The 24,601-nt window shown below is 41.1% G+C and overlaps 1 protein-coding gene across 3 annotated transcripts in view; it reads left to right on the top strand.

The window, feature by feature from the left end:
• The first annotated feature begins 16,996 nt into the window (after positions 1-16,996).
• The window catches only part of LOC142149753 (hematopoietic SH2 domain-containing protein homolog), a 44,251-nt gene continuing 36,646 nt past the window's right edge, over positions 16,997-24,601 (top strand). Inside the window, exons 1-2 of one of the 3 annotated variants that reach the window (XM_075205088.1) lie at positions 17,064-17,093; positions 17,542-17,626. The gene's annotated coding sequence lies outside the window, so the exon portion shown is untranslated. Of the gene's footprint in view, positions 17,094-17,541; positions 17,627-24,601 lie in introns of all 3 variants that reach the window. The other 2 variants (XM_075205057.1, XM_075205080.1) reach the window with 2 other exon arrangements.

Here is a 24,601-nt window from a genome sequence, read left to right as displayed (position 1 = left end):
TTAAAATGCAGCCGAGTTTCTTTTATTAAGCTTTTTTCTTGCATAAATGTTGGGAGGTATGGGAACAAGTTACAAGGGGGAACAAATTTGAGTGAGGGAGACAGTAGACAAAATGTTATAAGCATTAGAGAGGGAGGAAAGGTAAGGGGACAAATTTTAGCCACCAGAAAGGCATGAAGTGCCATCAAAACGTCTGTTGGTGAGGCTGATTTGATATATGTAGAAGGTGCTATTAATGGTAGAAGGTGTCCCAGCTCAGATTTTGCACCAGGAGTTTAGGCTACACCATTGACTGCATTTATAGTGACAGTATTATTTTAGGTAGTGAAATATCTAATCAAATTTGAGTAGGTGAAGTAAAGAGGGTGCATTGTAACATGTTTAAAACAGACTGCTTGACGTCAAACGAGTGAGAAATTTGGACCCGCTAAACTAACATTTTAAACAAATAATACTAATTACAAAAAGTAAATAGTCTGCAAAAACCTTTAAACAGTGCTTTGTCTAATAGAGAAAAGAAGATGGTAAAGGGAAGATAACCAATTTCCTTACATAACATCAGGCAATAACAATGGAAGAAAACTGGAATATATCTGATACATTTAATAGACTATGCCGGCCAACATATTGCAACAAAATATACATTCATCAGCCTTGTCTGTTTTTATTTCCAATTAGAATGAAATTTTCACTTAGCCCCTTCTCTCCTAAAAATACTCCATTTCCATATGAGAAGTGACGCTTTATCGTGGAAGAGGAATTACTATGGCGTCCATATGATGACCGCTTTCAAGTAAGCTCGGTAGCCAACCCTGCCTCTTGACTGGTTTTTACAGATATAGAAATAAAGTTGTTTCTGATGCTGAAAGTATAAGAATACATGTAGATGTAGTAAGAGCAAAATCCCATTTAACTCATGGTGAGGTTAGCATTGATGACTTTGAAATGAGTCACCGTGCTTACTGTCATTGAGACAGTCTCCCACTTCAAGGGGGGGGGGGGGGGGCTTGGCATACCTCACCATGGGTTATTTCCTCACTTCCTTCCTATCAAACAACTCCTTCAGTGTTTCTGCCTCTGACACATCCTCACTTCTCTCTGTTGGGGTCCCACTAGACATGTTCTTAGCCCTTTACTTTTTTCATTGTACACCTCTTCTCCTGGGGCACTGATTCGCTCATTCAGCCTCCAAAACCAACTCTACGCTAATGACACCCAAATCTATATCTCTTCCCCTGACCTCTCCCTTTCTGTACTATCTTGTGTAACCAACTGGCTTTCAGCTTTCTCCATATGGATGTCCCAATGCTACCTAAAACTCAATATGTCCAAAACAGAGCTTATTATCTCCCCCCTGCCAGAATCACCACCTCCCCTGAAATCTCCCTCACAGTTAATAACAGTAGAATTTCCTCAGACTCCCAAAACCCATTCTTACATCATCTCCTGTCTTGACAACTGCAACCTCTGCTATCTGTAATTCCCGACACCCATATATCCACACTTCTATCCATCCTAAATGCTGCTGCTAGATGGATTTTCCTTTCTCACCACACCACTTTGCAAATCCCTACACTGGCTCCCTGTGTCCTCCAGCATTCAATTCAAATTACTCACCCTTACCTACAAAGCCCTCAACAACACCACTCCTTCATACATTTCCAAACTCATATCATAATACTCTCCCTCCCTCCCTCTTAGTTCTACCTCTGACCTGCACTTTGTCTAGGTTCTGGTAACCAGCTCTCACTCACGCCTACAAGACTTGTCCTGTGCTGCTCCCCACTTATGGAATTCCCTTCCATTCCCAATCAGACATTCCCACAGCCTTCAAATCTTTAGACGTTCTCTAAAAACCCTTTCTCTTTTTTAAATCTTACCTTATGCCTGATGATACTAGTCACACTCAGGGCCTGATTAAGGGTTCTGGCCGCCCTAGGCTAATACAGCCGCAGCGCCCCCCTCCTCCGAATATATAGGTGTATAGGAAAACTCCTGAATATGAATGTTCAGGTGTATTCTCCAGCATTCAAATTTAGACAGATTGTGCCATCTCTTACCTGTTCTTGCTCTTCTCTCTTGCAACTTTGTTATCCTCTCGCTGGCTTCTGGAAAGTTGGAGTCCTGTTTTGAAAATGCAAAAATGTATTATAATGCAAACCCTGAATGATTAGGCCCTTTAGTTAAAACAAAACACTCCATTATGGCCAGCTAAAAGTACCCCATTGGACAGGCATATATAAGCAATATCTGAATATTTGTTGTCAATCAAATACAAACCTCTACCAGCCCCATCTCACTAATATTTAGTATTTAGTATTCTAGTGATTGCTGAGACCACTCATGTGACCACCACACAATCATGAGATTCTGCCCCCCAAAGCTGCTCTATTTTTTAAATACCCCCTGCAGCCATTTTCCTTAACCACAACCCCCCCCCCAGCCATTTTCTTTAACCCCTGCTGCAGCCATTTTCTTTACCTCCCACCCTGCATCCATCCCCCTTGCAGCTATTTTCCTTACCTCCACTCTGTAGCTATCCCCCCCGTCACATCAAAACTCCCCCAGTCACATATATCAGCCCCCCTCCTCTGCCCTCCTTCACACATATCAACCTCTCCCTCCCTATAGATTTTCATGGCAGCCCCCCCTCCTACCCTATAGATTTGTATGACAGTCCCCCTCTCCCTCCCTATACATATGCATGACAGTCCCCCCTCTCCCTCCCTATAGATATGCAGGGTAGTCCCCCCCCTCCCTATAGATATGCAGGGTAGTTCCCCCCCTCCCTATAGATATGCAGTGTAGTTCCCCCCCTCCCTATAGATATGCAGGGTAGTTCCCCCCCTCCCTATAGATATGCAGGGTAGTTCCCCCCTCCCTATAGATATGCAGGGCAGTTCCCCCCCCCCCCTCCCTATAGATATACAGGGCAGTTCCCCCCCTCCCTATAGATATGCAGGGCAGTTCCCCCCCCCCCCTCCCTATAGATAGGCAGGGCAGTCCCCCCCCCTCCCTATAGATATGCAGGGCAGTTCCCCCCCTCCCTATAGATTTGCAGGGCAGTTCCCCCCCCCTCCCTATAGATATGCAGGGCAGTCCCCCCCCTCCCTATAGATATGCAGGGCAGTTCCCCCCCTCCCTATAGATATGCAGGGCAGTTCCCCCCCCTATAGATATGCAGGGCAGTTCCCCCCCTCCCTATAGATATGCAGGGCAGTTCCCCCCTCCCTATAGATATGCAGGGCAGTTCCCCCCCTCCCTATAGATATGCAGGGTAGTTCCCCCCTCCCTATAGATATACAGGGCAGTTCCCCCCCTCCCTATAGATATGCAGGGCAGTTCCCCCCCCCCCTCCCTATAGATAGGCAGGGCAGTCCCCCCCCCCTCCCTATAGATATGCAGGGCAGTTCCCCCCCTCCCTATAGATTTGCAGGGCAGTTCCCCCCCCCCTCCCTATAGATATGCAGGGCAGTCCCCCCCCTCCCTATAGATATGCAGGGCAGTTCCCCCCCTCCCTATAGATATGCAGGGCAGTTCCCCCCCCTATAGATATGCAGGGCAGTTCCCCCCCTCCCTATAGATATGCAGGGCAGTTCCCCCCTCCCTATAGATATGCAGGGCAGTTCCCCCCCTCCCTATAGATATGCAGGGCAGTTCCCCCCTTCACTTACCTGTAGTTGTGCCAGCGTCGCTCCTCTCCTCAGATCAGCAGATAGGAAGTGAAGACGTCCTGCTTCCTGTCTGCTGCACAGCAACAGGCAGCCTGGCGATTGGCTGTGTGTTGCTAACCACTGACCACCAATGCTTTTGATCGTCGAGCCCTCCACCCCCCCCCCGCGGCGACCCCCCCCCCACCCCGAAAAAAAAAATGAATGAAAAAAATAAATAAATACCCGCAGCGCCGCGCCCCCCGGGACCCAGCGCCCCAGGCTGCAGCCTGGTCAGCCTAGTGGTTGATCAGGGCCTGGTCACACTAATAGACCCTCACAGCTGTCCCAATCTCCACTCTAAGCCACACTTGCTCCTCTTGTTTCAGCTGTGCCCTCTTCCAGTTAGAATGTAAGCTCTCCAATGAGCAGGGTCCTCCATACCCTTGGTTTTCATGTCTACATTTATTTTGTCTGCCTTGTATTTCCTTGTTTTATGTATGTCCTGTTTTCCCTACTGTACAGTGCTGCGGAGCACCGTGGTGTCTTAGAAATCTAAAATAATAATAATAATAATAATAGAAAAAGGATGACCGGCTTATTATGAGAACCCGTGACTCAGTGTCTCACTCTTTACAGGGCGTACCCAGTCGACAAGTCTGACTGTTGCTGGTTCTCTTAACTAGTATAATTAGATTTATCATCAAATTTATAAGCCAGTGAGTGCCATATTCAGTTCCCCCATTGGGCTTTACAATCAATGTTTTCCTGTTCGGCCCAATCTAATTTTACCTAGCTTGTCCCTTTTTTCTTAAATTTGTGTCAACCAATCTAAGAACTCACGGTGGAAATGGCTTTGTGATTTTGAGCATTATGTCAGCTTGTTCAGTAAATATGGAGGCCTTATCTCGGCTATAAGTCCCTGATAGTCTAATTCTAGCCTGGGAAGCATATTATGCCATACTATTTAGACAAAGCTATAACAGCATGAGCATGCCCAAGTATAGGGCTTCACTCACTACACTTGACACTTGTTAATACTTTATGTGAAACACTCACTTCATACGGCTGTAAGGTGTCCATGTCTTACTGAGCGGAAGGCCTGGTGCTTTCAATCGATTTAGTTAATGTTATATACAGCTCGTGCCCTACACTAAATTCTAATCATAACACATTATAACAATATTTTAGACTGTAGCAACAAAGAGATCATTCCAGGGTCTTATCTTTTACACACTACACTTTGCACTTTCTCTACTCTTGCTTTTCATGCGCCACAGGGCAACACATGTCTTATCTTTTGCTTTGTGTTATACATGTTAGTATTCCCTTGTGAATATATATACTGATAAAATAAGCATCAAAGAGATGTTAGCCTGGGGAGCACTGACAGTCATTGTCTCTTTAAATTTCTCTATGGCAGAGACACCCACAATTCAGAGGTCTGAGAAGTACCATTTAGGTAACAGGCTTCGGTTGCTATTGCTTCACCTGCAGACCCGACCATTTGTCTGGTTAATTTCGCACGGATTACATAGTCTTTGGATAGTAGGGTGGCACACATTAAATTTGCTCCTTGACAAACCTTTTCACCATCCATTGATTGTATCGGCATCGCTCACAGAAACTCAGCACCCATGCAATTAGGAGTGGGGCAGCTACCACTGTGGCTTTGGGGCCTGCAATTGAGGACATAATACAGTTAGGAGGGGGGAAGTCTGAAAGCTACAAGGCCTCGCAGCCTACACACATTGATTACCACACGTTGCTCACTAAGCACGTTACTCGGCAGCACACATATTGGACCTGATTCATTAAGGAAAGTTAAGTAAAAGAAAGGGGGAGGTGGGAAGGTAAATTTAAAATGGGATGTCAGATTTCTATTTGTGGAAGGGCGTCTCATAGATCAACTTCAAATATCAATGTACAAATAAGCTATAAATATTTGTGTGCTACATTAAAAAACAGACAGTATTTTCTTTATGTGAAAAATACTAAACTAATTTTCACCCCTTGCATTGCAACATGGTTATTATGTCTAGAAGACTTGAGTTACAAAACTTACTCAATTTTTTGCTTAACTTTCCTTAATGAATCAGGCCCACTGTGTGTAATACTGGGAGGTTCTTGACACACCATGTATATAAGGACGCTGTGGTAACATAACTTCTCCGGCTGATCCAATCATAAGTCAGACAACCTTCTGTACATTGGAAAGCTAGCAGTCTGCAAGGGGCTGTCACATGTCTATTGCATAGGGAGGAAGCACATTACATACATTTTGATTTGGCATAATTACGCGGAACATCACCATTGCGGCTGTGACCCAAAACACCATTAGGTTTGGGTCAGCTACAGCCGTGGCTGTCAACGTATTCCCCATTGCAGCGTTCAAGCACTTAGGGGACAGTAGTAGTATATAGAATACAGTGTTCTTAAGCACTATAATGACTAAAAAAGGGCTGGTGTTTACAGAGATACAAAATAGTGATGTCAATAATGTAAATGTCATAAAGTGTCTCCGAATGTCACAATGGCACTTGTGTGTTCAATGATTGTCCTGTGAGGTCTTGCTCCTTAGGGTATGAATGTCAGGATTACAACAACGGCCAAATCAAGAACATCAAAATATGAGTGTAATTTCATATCAAATTTGCCTGTAATCATATGCTTGAACCTACATCACCATGCATATTTTCTCTGTGTTTCGGTTTCCACGCATGTATCACAAGACTATATAGTACACCATCTGGAAGGACACCAAGTATACAGTCTGGGACACATACCCTAAGGAGCTAGACCACCTCACAGGACAATCATTGAACATACAAGTGCCATTGTGACATTCAGAGACACTTTATGACATTTACATTACTGGGTGCAGACAACGACATGAGGAGTCCGACTGAATAGTACACCGACCTGCAAAATAAACTACTTACCGGAATGCAGATTACTTCAGATCACGACTTGCTGTGTTGTCGGCTGGAGAAAATGACATCATTACCAACCGCGACTTGGCTTAAAGCGGCAATGGATGGACCCGCCTGTCATTTATGTCATGTAAGTACTATTTTAGGGGTTAGGGGTATTAGGGATATTAGGGTTAGGATTAGGGTTAACCTAGTCAGTACCGTGAAACTGACTACAACCGACATATTGATAACACTATTTTGTATCTCTGTAAAAGCAAGCCTTTTTTTTAGTGATTGTAGTGCATGAGAATACAATATTCTATATACTACTATTGATTCATGAAATGAAATACGAAGTTATTTTTATTTTTATTTTAATCATCTTTATTTTTCATTATTATCTATATTTTTCAGTTACTTCGTATTTCATTTCATTTGTGCATATTTATTTTTAATTAATTTTACCATTATTTTTATTATTTTTTATATTTTAATTTTTATTTTATATTATTTTATTTTATTTTATTTTTGTATAACTTTATTATTTCATTATTCATTTATTATTTTTATGTTATTATTTCATTATTTTCTATATTTCTCCATGTATTTCCACATTTATATTTATTTAACTGTTACTTTCTATTTATTATTTATTTTTCTTCCTCCATTCATTTGTAATCCATAATGTGTAGTTTACCATTTAGGACAATAATACAGCTATGCTGGTTTATGGGTTGTTCTATATTTGTACGATATATTGCAATGATATATAATTGTTGAAATTTGAATCCTCCTTGGTAGAACTTGCCTCTTTTTGAGCAGACACATATATTCATATATGTGTGTTGCTGGATGGGATCACATGTTGTCACAAATGTGTGTTACATAGGGCTAGATTTACTAAGCTGCGGGTTTGAAAAAGTGGGGATGTTGCCTATAGCAACCAATCAGATTCTAGCTTTCATTTTGTAGAATGTACTAAATAAATGAAAGCTAGAATCTGATTGGTTGCTATAGGCAACATCCCCACTTTTTCAAACCCGCAGCTTAGTAAATCTAGCCCATAATGTTTATTCAGCTAGTTGATTGAAACTGCAGTGTATATAAAGGCTTCTATAAGCCTCTAATGATCTCGGTCATTCCCTCTGATGAAGTTACGTTCCGTAATGAAACGCTTTAGTAGCATAGAATCAACTATTTAGTTGGTCTCTTATTACACTTTTTTACCTATTTGTGCCATTTTATTTCACTTGGCTACATACTATAATTGCCGGCTCTACTCCGCTTAACACACACAGGAGCTGATATTATCGGACCTATTTGGAAGTGAATGAACATATATTTTTTTTTCTCCGTTGGATCTTTGTGTTTTTTTCCCCATACCCCTCTCTCCATCTGGAGCTCATTCTCATCACAGAGAGTCGTGTTGAGGCGGTTACACACACAGCTGTGAACCGCGGATTATACAAGTTTCATTCACTCGATTCAGCGCTCAAAGCTACATGTGTCAGCATCCCGCTAAAGCCTAAAAGGTTTTATCATCATCCACTTTTGATTTCAGTCCGTATTACAAAGGATGGCTATTCCTATTTACAACTAGCGGACACACAGTGATTTCAAGGAGACGATTCTCTAATGTTGTAACCTAAACGGGTACGTGGAGCGACGCATTACAGTTACAATCAGAGACAGTGAGTACTACAGCATATCTTACTCACATATGTGTTTTTCCATCTAATGGGGTATGAAGTGGAACATTCAATTTGTGTGGAATATATACTACAAAGTTAATTTGAGCTGATGCTCTAGATCAGGCCTGTCCAACCTGCGGCCCTCCAGGTGTTGTGAAACTACAAGTCCCAGCATGCCCTTCCAGCTATCAACTGGTTGTCTACTGGCAAAGCATGCTGGGGCTTGTAGTTTCACAACACCTGGAGGGCCGCAGGTTGGACAGGCCTGCTCTAGATCATCTTTGCTCTATACGGAGTTATATATGCGGCCACATAGACATTATCACTCATCGGAAAAAGTTCACTACCATGTGTGGATTGATGATTATGGCAACTATCAGCATCAATTTTTTGGGGAAACTATAGAGCAATGCTCATGTCAATAGAAAACATTTTTTGACCACATTATTGGCTACATGGTTAACAGCTGTCATATATTTTTTCAACTGGTAGCGCTGTGGCTCAACATTTTAGACCCACAAGCAATATTTATTTTTATTTTTTGTTTTTATTCATTTATTCTATGTCACAGTGCACAGTGATATAGTTATTGCATATCTTTCCTCATATATATATTTATTGTAAGCAGTAATAGGTATTTACATGTATGTTTATTATTATACTATATTAAATATTATTATATTTTATATTTATCTGACAACTCGTGATCTTTATTTTATGCCTTATAATCCTATATTTGGAGACAGCTAGAATTGAGCGCTGCATATGGTTTTGTTTGGTTTTCTCTGCATGTTGGTGGGCGCAGCCACCTTAGTTTATGCAGCAACTTGTCTTCTGTATAATATTATTTTTGGTAATTTGTATTTTATTTATTATTTCCAATTATCCTATTTTTACCTTGATTGGTTTATTATATTGGCGCCACATAAGGGGCATTTTTCTGTTTTTTGCCCCTTGGTGAGGAGTCTCCATGAGAAAAGCTAATTGACTATAATTGGGACCGATAATACGGTTGTTAGGACTTGCGAAGGCGTTGGTAACTAAACATCCCTTGAATAATGTAGTCCGGGATCCCTTGTTTAGACAGAATGGGGTTCACCTCATTAGCGTTGGTTTGTAACTGTTCCTAGAAAGGACCCTTTGGGGGGTAGGTGTTTTGAGTTAAATTGGTGGTTGGCTGTTTGTCCATTAAAGGACCACAGTGGTGGTAGGAAAGCATTGCAATCAGTAATTGATACATACGGTGCTGTCGATGGCTGTCCACTTCGAGGTAAAGGTGGCTCTTGGTTCTTTCGTGTGGAGGACCCCTTGACATACTTTGCATTGGGCCCGTCATTGTGAGTCTAGAAGGGGTGTAGTCAGTCTGACGCCAGATTTAGTGCAGGCCATTCAGTAAGGGAGTTTCTCTTTGGTCTAGAGGATTCACAGCCATTTGATCATCCACTTGTTTGGTTTAGTATTCAGTTGTTTTAGCTGTTTCGCATTGTGCTTTCTCTGCCACCAATGGGGATATCTGATACATTGGATATAATTTTGTTGACTTATTTGGAGAACTGGGGAGGCATTTACAAAAGTTGCAGGAGTGGTGACCACCTTTGATGTTTTTCACATCGGCTTCAGAGCAAATATGCTGGAGGGACATTGAATTGTTCCAAATTTACACTATACTATACACCAGTATCGAACTAGTGATTATTTGGGCTCTCAGTCATGGTCATGGATAGGGTCTGCAATATAAGCAGTAGCAGACTTGGGTGCTCCATTGTATCTCAGAGCATTTTAATTGATTGTATGGACATGCCCTCACTCAGATGTTGCACCTTGCTTATCAGTCTGTGAGAACTGGACGGATTTCATGTTTCGATTTATCACTGGGGGGTTATTATGCTGTCAGTGTCATTGTTCTGCACCTATAATAGCGTTCGCAAGCCTAGGTATCTGTGGTCTGCTTCATGCTCCTGTCTGCTCGTTACAGATCTTGGACACATTTGACCATACTATTTGTCTGCTGCCTGCCCTGATATCTGCTAGTTACTGACAACAAAAACTGACCTTAGCCTGTTCCATTGATTCTGTCAGTTGCTAGCCCCGAACATGGTTAGCTGTGATTATCCTGTGTGCTGCCCGGACTGAACTCTGCTTGAAAGAGTTCATCCTGACTGCAGCATGGTTTGACCTCTACTTGTTACAGATCTTCCTTGTAAGCTGATGCTATACGTTCGGCTGGTGTTTTCCACAATGCTGTCAGTTGCCTGTCCCATTTATACATTGTATACCACTGTCAACACTTTTTGTAGAATTACAGTTGCATAACTTTTGGTCTGGGATTTAGTCTCCTCTATATCTTTGTTTGCATCAGACCACCAATCAATCAATACTATTGCACTCAAGACCTGGGGGCAAATTAGTACCAGTGAGCAAAAAGCGCTTTATGGGAAATAAGGGCTGCTATAGGTGAAGACTAAATTGTGGTTCTATAGGCTTCTTAGGGCACTGGTAGCATACATTATAATTTCCTAATTACTGGTATTATTCTGGGACAGTGTATTCCATATTGTATTTTAAAAATTTATACATAGTGTATATTTATTTAAGCTCTCAATTTATGGTGCTTTATTTGTTATAAGTTATTCATGATTTTCCATTTGCTTCTAAACCTTTTACTGAATCATTATATAAGAATAAATATCAAATTAATGTTTATTATTGCTTTTTTATATAGGTTTCTGTGGTTAAGACATTATAATACTATGTTATGTATGTTATAATACTATTTTTTTCTGTACCATTGTGTCTGGCTTTATGCAGATGATTTCTCTAGCCATTCTGTATTTAGTAAATAAAAAGCTCTACATTGTGAGAATGATTTGATTTTGATAAATATTTTAAAAAGAAAAATGCATGTTTAGCTGTATCATGTTGTATATAAGTTGACACTGAAAGAATCAAAGAGTTTAGAAGTACCACACCTTATGGGTTCTCCAACTAAAACCTGTTTTATATGTGGTGTGTTCAGAAGTTATTTAAACACAAAAAAAGCAAATAGAAACCTGACAATAATATGGTGATCTCCTGCTCCCTATCCTGCATTCGTAAGCTGCAGGATGTACATTGGATGGAGAATATGCTTCTCACAAGTGATTTATTTTTAATATAACTCTTTATTTAGAGTGCATCTGATTTTAAGTGTATTTTAATGGTGTTTAAAGCATACAGGTCAAGGTAGGACCTGCATATAATGCAGTGCCCTTGAAACTGGCATGTAGGCTTAAATGTTTTTGATCAAAATATAAACTAATACCTCATGCTTTAATTTTGCTAGATACACACAGAATTGCGGTGTTAAGGTTAAGCGCTGACAACGACTGTCTTTTTGTTTTGTATACATAGATGGGCATTTATATTGCCATGCAGCTGGTACCATATGTAATATGGGATTTACCAAGTGCAGGCTTATTTTTTCTCTTTATTTAGAAGCTTATTTTTTTTCATTTTCAGCAGAGTAAAGGAATACACAAATAGAATAAAGAATCACTCACTCACTCTTCATATGATAATAAAGTTACAAACACTATTTGGAAAGAAAACAAACTATTTTATGGTATTTCAGGGACATCTGCTGCTGCCTGCTATTAAACTTTGCTAGTAAGCCTTGAAAAACATTCATACGGGGAACAAGAGCAGTGAATAGGTGTATCAATTGGAACTTCCACCTATGCTTGTTGGATTTAAAGATATTTGAAGTCTGGACTTAAGGAAGGGATAGGCAAGTATCCAGTGTATCTTCATGGAGAAAGTTGTGTGATAGAGCATCCGATCATCTCGCCTTACTTGGACTCTTTCTGTTTTGCTGCGCAGCGGGGATCTCATAAGAGTGCCGCAGCCAGGGCCAATGGTAAGCAGTGTAAGAAAGGTGGAGGACTACTCTGCAATTATTTTGGCTAAGGGTGCCTTGAAAAAATTATGGAGACCTTAAGGGTCCCTCAAACTGAGATAGTTTGGGATCCACAGACTTAAATGTATTCCAAGTTCTTACGATCTGTATACACAGTAGCAGAGTGTGCAGTGCCCTCTAATCAGTGAAGATAGACTAGGTACACACTACAGTGTTTTCAGACAATTATCGTGTCAATCACCCAATAAATGACCGTTCAGCACGATATTTCATTAGTGTGTAAATTTAGACGATGAATGATAGTCGTTCCAAAGCATCGACCATCATCTGCTTTGATTGCTCAGCAAAACTATAAATCTCATTCAGCTATGGAACGACATCCTACCAATTATGCAGTGTCCAGACACTCATGATCAGGATGTCCATAGAGTTTACAGTCATGATGACCGTTGAATAGCACAGATCTGAGGGTAAATCTTTTAAAACATGTATAGTGTGTACCTTTTTTTTTTCAATCGTTAGTAAAATCGTTATAGATATCGTTATATACACATTGGTAGTAAAATTCTATAGGGTATACTCAGCCTAAGTGACAAAATTGACACCCATAGACTCAATGTAATTTTACTACCTGATCGTATTACCTGATTAAACAGTAATGGAATCCACAATATATTACAATACAAGCAGCCAGGATTTCAAACTGGCCCTATCTCCCAGCACCTCCCTGTCATGAATAAGTAATAGATACCAGAAAAGCAGCTAAACACAGATGGGCAGCCAACTGAATTTTGCTTGTTCTTTTAAACTACCCCACACAAACACCATGTGAAATACATTTCTAGCGGAGGGCATCATTCACTGTCTCATTGAGATTAGAAAAAAGGTTTTGTCCATTTTTGTCCCATTCCCTAATGTTAATTTTATCTAATATGAAATTGCCATTAATAGTAGTTAAATTGTACTTGTTACAGAAACCACTAAATCTGGCAATAGACAGTTGAAGTAAACATTGTTGGAGAGAATGAATATCATACTCCATCAGGGTAAAACTATCTACTCTCTCTGATATGCTTGATCCAATCAATCTATCCCTATTAACTAAATTGCTTTGGGAGGACTGGATCATATAGAAGGAGTACAAATATCTGTTTAGTGAGATGGATCTGGCCTAGACAGATTACTTGTATTATTACAAGACAATGTCATGTAATATGAATGTAGAGATGCTCACTGACCCCCGTGTTTTGGTTTTGGATCTGGATTACCGGCGTGTTTTGGTTTTGGTTTTGCCAAACCGCCCTTGCGTGTTTTGGTTTTGGTTTTGGTTTTGTTTGGTTTTGTTTTGATATTTTTGAAAAAATACCATTTTTTGGTCTAAAATAACCTAATTTAGTGCTCCACCAGTTTCTTGGATAAGTGAGGTAATTCTAAAGCTAATAAATTATGAAAAAACAGTTTAATCCCTGGTAGGCCGTCCTTAATTCTAACACTTGCCTGCAAATTATACAGACAAACCTGGTTGTCTTCCCCCTCCATCTTTGATTATTGGCAATGTAGCCATCATCTTTGGGTGTATATTACACCCTCCACTTGTAGTTGAATAGAAAAAAAGCAGCCTGCATAGACTGTAGAATTAGAAAGTAAAATAAATAGACCAAGGTAGTTTGGTATCTGTCTGCATCAGACCCCCTCTCCACTAGGAGTAAAATAGAAAACTATTCAGCCGTTATAGAGTCTAGAATATAAATAGAAATTGAGAAAGGCAATTTGGTATCTGTCTGCATCATAATCATCAACATCATCATTAGTGCCCTCGTCGCCTACACAAATCTCCCCCTCATCCTCTTCTATTTCCAAAGTGGCATCCTCAATTTGTGTATCACCGGCTACACTCGGGCTGTTCAGGCACACATCAGCAGAACTGGTGAAAGGGTCCCTCTTTATGGGTACACTAACAGAAGGTTCACGATTAGACATCCCACTGTTGGATGGACTCTCCGCAGGGATTGGTGTCATTTGTGATTCAGAGCAAACATTATCCTCTAATCCCTTACTCTTATCTTGCAGCTCGGCTTTGACGCGTAACAGTAGTTGTGCACCACTTGTAGGCTCGGTAACATTTTTTGATCTGCCACTAATAGACAAAGGTGAATGCCTCATTCTCTCTTTGCCACTGCATGTGTAGAATGGCATGTTGGCAATTTTTTCTTATCGGCACTTAACATTTCCTCAGTTACACTTCTTTTTCGCGTCAACGCGGTAAAAAAAAATTTGGTGTGTGTTTTTTTGACTGATTTCAAAAGACTGTGTAGTTTGACATCGCCTTTCCCAGATGACGTACTGGGAACACTACCATCAGGACTGGTGACAGAACCTGGTTGCTCATTCTGCTCATATGTGGACTGCTTTGAATCCATTCTGAGCCCAAAGCACTTGTAGTGCTACAAATTGTTTTAGATACTGCTGACAAACAGAACTTTTGACAGCCAGAAATATTAATGCAAAAGAATGGGGGACACCCCAAAAGCACTTGGGAGTGCTAAATATAATTTTTTTAGACTGCTGACAAACAGGACTTTTGACAGCCAGAAATATTAATGCAAAAGAATGGGGAACACCCCAAAAGCACTTGGAATGCCAGAAACTGGAAAAAAAACCCCTTCCTCTATCCTCCTCCTACTGCTGTAACAACTGGTATTAAGATTACAATGGTATTGCATACAAACAATAATGTGTCCAATTACTGCTCTGTCCCTGCACTGATATAGCCAGTGTGACCTAACCCTGCTTTCTCCCTCTGTCAAATGGCGATGGATTGCTGTGGAGGCTGGTATTTATGCTTTTCAAATCTCGCGAGAACCGAGCTCAGAAATAGGAATGCGTCACAATAACGTTTTGCCTTGATTTCGAATCTGAATGGGCGGGAGAGTACCGAGCGTGCTCGGCTCGGTACTTGGATAGGCTAAATTCGGATGAATTCGGATCTCGGGGAACCGAGCCCGCCCATCTCTATATGAATGTAACTAAAAACACCAGTTTACTTTCCTCAATCAAACAAAAATAATGTAAAAAAAGTGTTCATTTCTCCTTATGGGAGACCTCTTGACCTCAGACCCTTTGAAGTCCTTTTCATTTCATAAAATGGGATAAAGAGACTGTATGGTGTAGTATTTTTTACATCCAATTTAATAATGAACCACATAAAATACACTCACATTTATGACAATAAAGTAAGGCTTATCTGGGTTTCTTTAGGACCTCTGTGTGAAGTGATATACCCATGCAGTCCTGCGAAATAGAGTCCACAATGAAAAGGGTCCAAACAGTCCAGAACCCAGGGTTCTGGACTTTCCATTGTGTACTCTATTCTGCAGGACTGCATGGGTATATCACTACACACAGAGGTCCTAAAGAAACCCAGACACTATTAAATTGGATGTAAAAAATACTACACGACATAGTTTCTTTATCTCATTTTATGAGGTGAAAAGCACTTCAAGAGGTCTGAGATCTGAATATCACTGCAGATAAGCGATACCTATCTACAATCTGGTACGCATAAACACATTCACGGGGTGTTTGGTGCTGGGAACTACTTTGAAGCAAGATTACACTATTGTGTATTTTATATGTTTTCTACATATGGTGTGGAGTTCTGGATAGTATCCAAGTGCAGTTTGTGAAGGTTATTACTGCTATACACCCAACCAAGAATCTATCTGATAAAAAGGACATCAAGAGGTCCTACATTTGTACATCATTACGGATAAGCGATATTTATATTTAATCTGGTACGCATAAACATAATCACAAGGTGTTTTATTACTGGGATTTACTCCTAAGCAATACTACACAATTGTTGTCTTTCACATGTATTTTGCATATGATGTGGAGTCCTGGACTATATCCAGGTACAGTCTGTGAAGATCACAACTTTACTACACTTTATCAAGAAAATATCCGGTACGCATATATCATATCACCTCTTTTTTTTGGCTATAGTTCCAGAAATACTACACTATCAGGCACTTTGCTTTCTTCTCATTTTTAGAATGTCCGTGACGGACCCTCCATCCGAATGATTGCAATACAGCTGCCGCTTGTACACTACAAGTGTTTGGGTGCAATTTATGAACTACATTGGGACTTTATTGGAATTTGGCGCCACCTTTGTTTGTGTATATATATATATACATATATACACACATACACACATACACACTCTCACTCACACATATTTGGTAGGATTTTAAAATAATTTTCAGGATTGCTTTGCTACTATGCAGGTGCATTTCAGCATTTCACATACGATATAATCGAGAGAGCCAACGCCAACACTACAATTGATGTTATGCCATGTTTAGTGAACAGAATTTTATATATTATATTTAAAAATCCTCTTGCATAAATATTATTTTTGAAGGTCCAGGGAATAATAATTATTAGTGATAAATGCATCCAGTTATTTCCAATATACAGAACAAGAGATATTGCACAGTGTAATTAGTCAATATTAAAAAACAGGGACATTTCCAGGGGTACTAAATTTCAAGGGCAAAGCTTTACAACCTGTCACTGTCCCTGAAAATTTGGGACAGGTGGCATCTGTTATATATAATGTTGGCAGCTATTTTAAATTTCTTGAAGATTAATATAACACAGTGTTGTGAATCATTTATTTACAAATGGACAAATTGTATGACAAGAAATTGGCACGCTGTAACATGCTAACATAATTGAACTCCGTCATATTCAGTTTTCAACCAGTGATTCTGCAACAGCACTCACCTTGCTTCCTGCTCCACCTGTTTGTTCAGTGCATTATCATTCAGGATGAAAAGAGGCGTGAACCTCTCCCCTTCCAGGTGCGAGAATAGAAACTTACTCATTCACCTGGAAGAGAACTTGGCAGGATATAGCAGCACACTCTTCCACCAAGGTAAAAGTACATTTTAACAATTAAATCAGTATACATATACTAATATACATATTATTTTCATACAGTGTATGTTTTTCCATAATAGTTGTAAATATAAACTCCTGTATTATCTAGAAGTTGTGAGCTCTGATGTCAGCATTTATAAGTGATTATTTCACATGTCATGTAGTATACGTTATGAAAACGTGTATTACAAGGAATAATGCACTGTCTATTATAAATCAATATGGCCTTGTGTCTTTGTATGGTCACAGAACTCTTCTGTCACTTATAATATCTGTATAATTTACAATTACAGTAAAGGGTGTCTACCTACATGAGGATAATGTAACTTTATTTGCATCTTTAAATAATATACATGAGAGGAATAGGCAGGGTACACAAATAACAATACATGTCAACAGTTCTAAATACCTGATTTATTTTTTTTATTATCCATTATTTACAGCACACCAACATATTTCGCAGCATTTTACAGAGAACATTCACATCAGTCCCTACCTCAGTGGAGTTGTTTTCTAAATTCTTGCCACGTAAGCACGCACAAACATTATGGTCATTATAAACATTAAAGTATGCAGTTAAATGATGTTATACATGATTATACTTCTAACAAAATAATACAAACATGTTACCCTATAAGTTTATTATATTTTATTTCATTCAATTTATGTGCTGGTGATGAGCGCTTTTGTGTTTTGACTGATCTTTTGGTGTTACTTGTGGTATTTTGAGGATCGTGGGTGGAATCGTCACAGTCATTATATTAGCTGCTATCTTTATCTAGCGCGGCAAGTATCTGTCTATTTTTGTTTGATTTATGTTACCCTGCTTGTTGCTCAGGGTCAGTGCAATCCATGGTGGCACTCAAGGTGGCAAAACATGGAAGTTGTGCCCTTCTTACTTTAGCAGGCGGGAGGTGGGGCAGCATCCTCTGCTGTTCCTATGATATTATAAGCAAGCCTTATACTCCTAGCGTAAAACGAATGTGGAAGAGCAGGAGCCGGCATTTTCACATGTAAGAAGCAGCTGACTGCCTCTTTAACATGTCAGCTGCCAGCGGTACATGTGGGGGTGCCACAGGGGCATAAAAGACACTTGATGAGTGCTATGTCACTCATTCCGTGTTTTAGTTTTGCTTTAACAATTATACTCTGCAATTCTGTACATTATTGGGAAAAGTACAACAAATGTGTTAGGAACCCCTCCAGCCGGCACAACTCAACCCGGAGTCTACTCTGTCAGTCAGGTGTTCACTGGAGCCCCTGATGGTGGGGACAGACTGGGCCGCAGACTGACAGAGGGTCGTGAAGTGTGTACCGGCTGGGGAGAACCCAGGCAAGCGTAGTGGGGTCCAAGCAGAGGTCAGGGGTCATGAGCAGACAGGGAGTACGGTATACAAGCCAGAGGTCATGGGTCACGAGAAGACAGGGAGATCGGTATTCAAGCCAGAGGTCAGGGGTCACAAGAAGCACAAGCAAAGTCCAAATCCAAGCCAAGGGTCATACACGGGAAATCAGCAGCGAGTCCAAAAAACAGGAACAAGGCAGGGAGCAGGTTAAGCTGACTGGACACAGGAACTATAACCGGCAGTGAGGCTGCAGACCTCACTGCCTTAAGTACTGAAGACCACCAATCAGAGCCTAGCTCTGAATCAAGCACAGCCCCTGTAGATTAATCAGCCCACAGGCTGGCCTGTCACACATGCGCCCGGCTACTCAGCCTGCCGGAGCGCCTACAGCCTACAGCCTATTTTCAGCGTCTGGCTGTTGCCCTGAAGTGACGTCCCGGTCGTCATGGCGACGGAGGGACGTCGGAGAGAGGTAATGTGTGTCGCGGCAGTGCCCGCGGCCGCCGCGACTGTCTAACAAAATGTAGGCAACCGTGCCCATGAGAGACTACGATTTTTAGTAATTCATAATTCAATTCAGCAGTTGTTTTAGTTCATATTTCAATTGAACATTGTTTCAAACAAAAATCTTGTTTCCTGGCGCAATGGAACAAGAATGATAACTAAGTGTCTTTTGATGCATTTCATTACTAATGTCTGGGACCCAAAGCAAAATTGTGATAGAGCCCTCTATGCACCATCATAAAGTCATACTCACCATAATGGCTGCTCAATCCCCAATCAGCTCCGTCAGCCTCTGTGTAGAGAACAGAACCCCCCTTCCGGTATGCGTGGAGGGCACTTAACTGACAAAAATATTGCCTTATTACAGACAGATATCCCTACTCTATTCATGAACAAAAAACTACTTTACTTATCTTGGCGTTAGACACTGAGAAAGTGTATGATTGCATTTTGTGGCAGTTCATGTTTAAATTGATGCTTTTCGGGGAGGTTTGTGGACAGGATATCGACCCTATATCGCTTACCCTCTGCAACAGTCTTTACAAATTGGTTGACTTCACTTTCTTTTGGGATCACTAATCGCACAAGGCATGTTTGCCACCTCTCTCCACTCATAGAGCGCCTAGCTGCAAGAAAACGATCCAATTGGAAAATAGCAGGGTTAAATGTGGGAACCACTGAGCACAAAGTTAGTGGACCCTTCATCATCATCACCATTTATTTATATAGCGGCACTAATTCTGCAGCGCTGTACAGAGAACTCACTCACATCAATCCCTGCCCCATTGGAGCTTACAGTCTAAATTCCCTAACATACACACACACACAGACAGACAGACAGACTAGGGTCAATTTTGATACCAGCCAATTAACCTACCAGTATGTTTTTGGCGTGTGGGAGGAAATCGGAGCACCCGGAGGAAACCCACCCAAACACGGGGAGAACATACAAACTCCACACAAATAAGGCCATGGTCGGGAATTGTACTCATGACCCCAGTGCTGTAAGGTACACTTGGCTACTGTACTGCCCCTTCCCTCCCACATTTTCTAAAGGAAATTAACTTATATGGTTAGTTCTTTGGTTACAAAAGCAATCCTCAGAAAGAGGAGGTTATCTACCTGATACAATGAGGCCTATCTAGAATAAACATTAAAGTGGCACCAACAGAAAATGAAGTATCTCTGCATCACTAGACAATACCATCAGCTTTTTCAGGCAAACTTCCTGCGCTTACTCACTCAGATTAAATCAGATCACAACATTTGGTCCCATCACCTTATTTCCTGTATAGGCTGCATTAACGCTATAAAAATGATTGTACTCAAATTTATTCCACCGTATTCTCAGTATGAAAAATGGCCATGGATCTGTAGTATTTTCACAATAACAATTTTATAACTCATACATTTGTCACTATATATCTCCTTGTTTCCCTTTTTTGTTATTATCTCACTATCGTCTTGATTCTTCTGCTGCCTCAAAGTTTTATTGGTGTTTGCATATAATTGTTCCTTTAATGTTTTCCTTCTGCTAATATTTAAACATCTTTAACAAAAAGTTAAATAAAAAGAAATTAATGTACTTCCTATATTCTTGCACTTTTTCCAACCCTTTCCCACCTGTATTCCTCCCTTATGCTTACAAATTTCTACACCACAATACCTCACATTTTATTTGGGCAGTCAAATGCCCTACAGAAAGACTTGGGGTCCTGCAAAAGTCCTCACAAGGCAGAGGTCTGAGCATTCCTAAATTTAAATAATACTAAGTGGCAGCACAGCTTACTAGTACATTATATAGAACAACCCTAGGCTTACAAGAGTATGGAAGCTACTAGAGGCTGAAGGTTTAGGAAAGTCCTCTCCTTCCTCCCTCCTGTGATCACAGTGCCCAAAAGTCACTCTACAACTCCCACTAGTCTCCCATTTCATGGCAATCTGGGACTATGCTAACGATTTTCATGCATTATCCCTTCAACCCTCTTCAATTATATCACTCTATAAAAATACATTCCCAAACTCACTTTGTCCATGGATGACAAGTGACATTAGATATATGAACAATATAGCCCAAGAGTCTTATTTTCCTCTGTTTGATATCCGATCTAAATTTGTTATTCAGAATAAGAACTCCAGTACATATAACTTAGGCACTTCCATAGTAAAATCAAAATCCACAGATCCCTAACAGCTGTTGAATCGCTTTGTTTTAGACAAGCATCCACAATGGGGCTGTTTTCCTCTACATACTCAAAACTAGTGACCCCAAGTCCAATTCCCCACAACCCTCAAGAACAAGCATGGGAGGCTGAACTTGAAGAGACCCTTGATAATGTGGACTGAGCAGAGATTAGAAGGAATGCCACCTTCAGCTCCATTTGTGTACAGATCAAAGTAATTGTATATAAATTACTTTATACATGGTACTATGTACTGACCAGGCTCAAAAAGATACATCTGAATGCATCTGACATATGATGAAGGTTTCTTCATATTTTGGGTGGATGCAATATAATATTTTTTAATATTCCAATTATCATCCCTGTGGATCCCAAGTTCTTCCTCCTCCCATTGAGATTACCATCTGCAACCCATTATCAAAACAAATTAATAAAACATAAAATCTCTGCTGTCACTTTTCAGATAGCTGCAGACTGGAAACAACCCAATCCCACTTCAATCCAATCTATTATTAACAGGCTATAGCAGACACATGGCATGGAATACATAACAAGTATAATTAAAAACTCTGCCAGATCCTTTGACAAAAGATGTGATCTGCGGACATCATTTTTTGATTTTTGTTGTCCATTTGAATCACCACAAAGCTTCCTTGCAGCACCTCTCCATTTGGTATAACCCCCCCCCTCCCCCACCACCCCTGCCCCCCTTCCAGTCTGCTACTTCTCCCCTTCCTCCTTTACATATTCCTACTCATAGTTAAAATTTGTCAGCTGAAAAAGTTCTTTATGACATAGGTATGGCTTGTTATTGCACATTACCACCCGATCTGCACTTCTCAAATAGTTATTACAGGAGGAAGTGTATGGATATACGCACCAATCACAGCACTTCCATCTAAAATCCTTCTTCTGTACCACATCTACTCTGCTTATTAGTCATTAGCTCGATCCTTGTCTCTTCAGGTAACCTAGTTTGTGTATCACCATATGCTTCCTCCTGCAGTCACTGCATGAGGAGTGTAAGCATTGAAGCCCCAGGGAGTTTTAAAATGCTGCAGTTTGGGAGGTGATAGCTGTCACTTAAATTTTGCCTGAAACTACACTCTCAGCTTACCCTGCTCATTTTCTTTGCTATAGATGTAGGTGAATCCAAGTTATTGTTCATTTTAGTCTTCAAAGATCTTGCGAAGATACCGGGTATATCTGGCCCAGTGCTACCCAGTACCTTCTAGGATTCGTATGGTCACTCAGGCAAAATGCAGTTATAAAAATACAACCGTATATTTATTGTCATACAAACAACACTAGAATATTATATACACACAGTAAATAAATGCCAGGCATATTTACCACATCATCTGTCCTTTACCCCAATAGCTTCAGGAATTATAGTCACCTGCTGTCCAGACTTCATGACCCATGGATCCCTCTCAGCTGCATATATAGACTCGAGTTAGAAAACGACAATTCAAAACTCCATCTTGCACCTTCCTGAATGAAATCCAAGCATGAACACCCTTCCCCCCTGGAGTTGTTCCTTATATATCACAGGTCTAATTTCCCCAGTCTTTCCCCTCCCTGGGCAAACCCCTGTGTCTATTCTACTTAACCATTGGTCAGTGCTGGACTAGGGGAGTTGGACAGGGGAGTGAAGATGAGCTGTACTTCCAGAGAACCTCCCCTGTTAGATGGCCTCTCTCTGGACTAGCCTGGTGAGAACAATGGACACTAATTAGTTTTTCTGCTCCAGCACTTGGCAACCTGATCCCTACCCACAATCCCCCTGGCTTCGGCTTAAGGACAATGAATAGCAACCTTACTTCAAGTTATCAATATACAATAAACAATATACATATGTACACTGAACTACAATGTCCCCTTAGCCACATGTTATTGGACAATGCAGTTGTAGTCTGGTGAGCTGGGGAACAAACAGCATGGGCTATAAAAAGTACTATAATCCACATTATGTGAGAAATGAGACATGCTCACAGGGTTATCAAACTCATTTCGTCACATATACCTCACCTACTTTTTTAGCCCTTGTTCCCCAGTGGCTCCCTTGCTCCAAGTAAACCTTTCTCCCCCAAGTCCAAAATCTCTGGCCTGCTGTGGGTTCTCCTGGGTCTGATGGCAAGGTAGACAGCAGTACACAGTTCCTCAATCTCCCACCAGGGTCCCATGGCTGCAGGCATATCTTCCCACCCAGCTGGAGTAGGGGTTTATGCTGCCCTGTGTCATAAGATGAGACAACAAAAAAAACTGGGCCACTCCTGTGCACACATCCATGGTAGGAGAGTTGTAGTCCAACATCCCTTGTGTGCCTTATCCACCCTTAATTGCCCAACTGCAAATAGTCCCTTGGCCTGTCCTCTGTTACTGGAGACCATGCTCCCCTCCCCCACATATTCGAGTGAAAACTGCCAAGTGGCAGGCAAACTTTCTGGCTCCTTGTCCGTTTGTTTCTGGCAAAGATCCAATCCCCACTCCCCCAAACACTCAAGGGACAACTGCCCAGTGGCAGGCAAGCGTGGGGGCTCCATTAATTCTTTACTTATGGGGAATCCTCTGTCCCCCTACCAAACCACATGTGGGTGCCCCTGTAAGTATGTTGGTGTGTATCTGCCCTCCCCTGCTACCACATCCAACTGTTACACTACTGCCCTCGCCTCTGGCGCATCGGGGTAGTGTGAATCCTCATTGGACACAGACTTGTCCTCCTGGTAGCAAAACAAAGTGGATAGTCCAGTGCAGGCCTCTGGTATTGGGTCTTGGATTCCCAGATTTGGAACTGGAGTGCGATGGTTGAATGCTTGTGGGGCTGGTGAATCTTGCTGTTCTGGAGCCCTCTCAGACACCCACTCTGTCAACATCTCCTCATCTGCCAATTTTGGTAGCTCTTTTCCATCCAAGTCACCAAATGGGAGGATTTCTCCTAATCCTTTTTGAGTAGTCAGAGGTACAACATCCTCACCAAGCAGTTCTTCTCCAGTCTCCCCCAAGATAGTATCTTGGGCAACTGTGTATAATCCACTGGGATGGACCTCCCCCTGATTAACAGTCTGAGCAGCCATTTTTTTAGAGTGTGACAAAAGATATTGCAATTGGCATTTTTCAGTATTCACTCGATAACACTGATCCTGCCACATTTCAGTGTCCGTAAGTCCTTGTCGCCATACCTCATCCTCTGCTTCTTCAAAACTCTGTTGCAGACATTGCATTTGTTCCCAGAGAGGTATGTGGGGACCCAAAGTGAGCATCCATTTCCTATAGACACTGAAGGCATTGATGGGATTCTCCTGATCTTTTAAAAGTCGTTTGAGGAAATCCCTGTGCGTGCAGTACAGGTAAGGTACACTCCGGATCTGGCATTCCACTATCAGCTCCTCCATACTCATTGTCTCTAGTGGATCTGTAGAATCTGCTAATGGGACAGATTCTATTAGTACATTTGCAGGGGATTCATC

Source organism: Mixophyes fleayi, chromosome 1 (assembly GCF_038048845.1).
Source record: "Mixophyes fleayi isolate aMixFle1 chromosome 1, aMixFle1.hap1, whole genome shotgun sequence".
NCBI classification, from domain to species: Eukaryota; Metazoa; Chordata; class Amphibia; order Anura; family Limnodynastidae; genus Mixophyes; species Mixophyes fleayi.
Note: the sequence above shows the minus strand (reverse complement) of the source record. Positions and strands in the feature narration are given on the sequence as shown.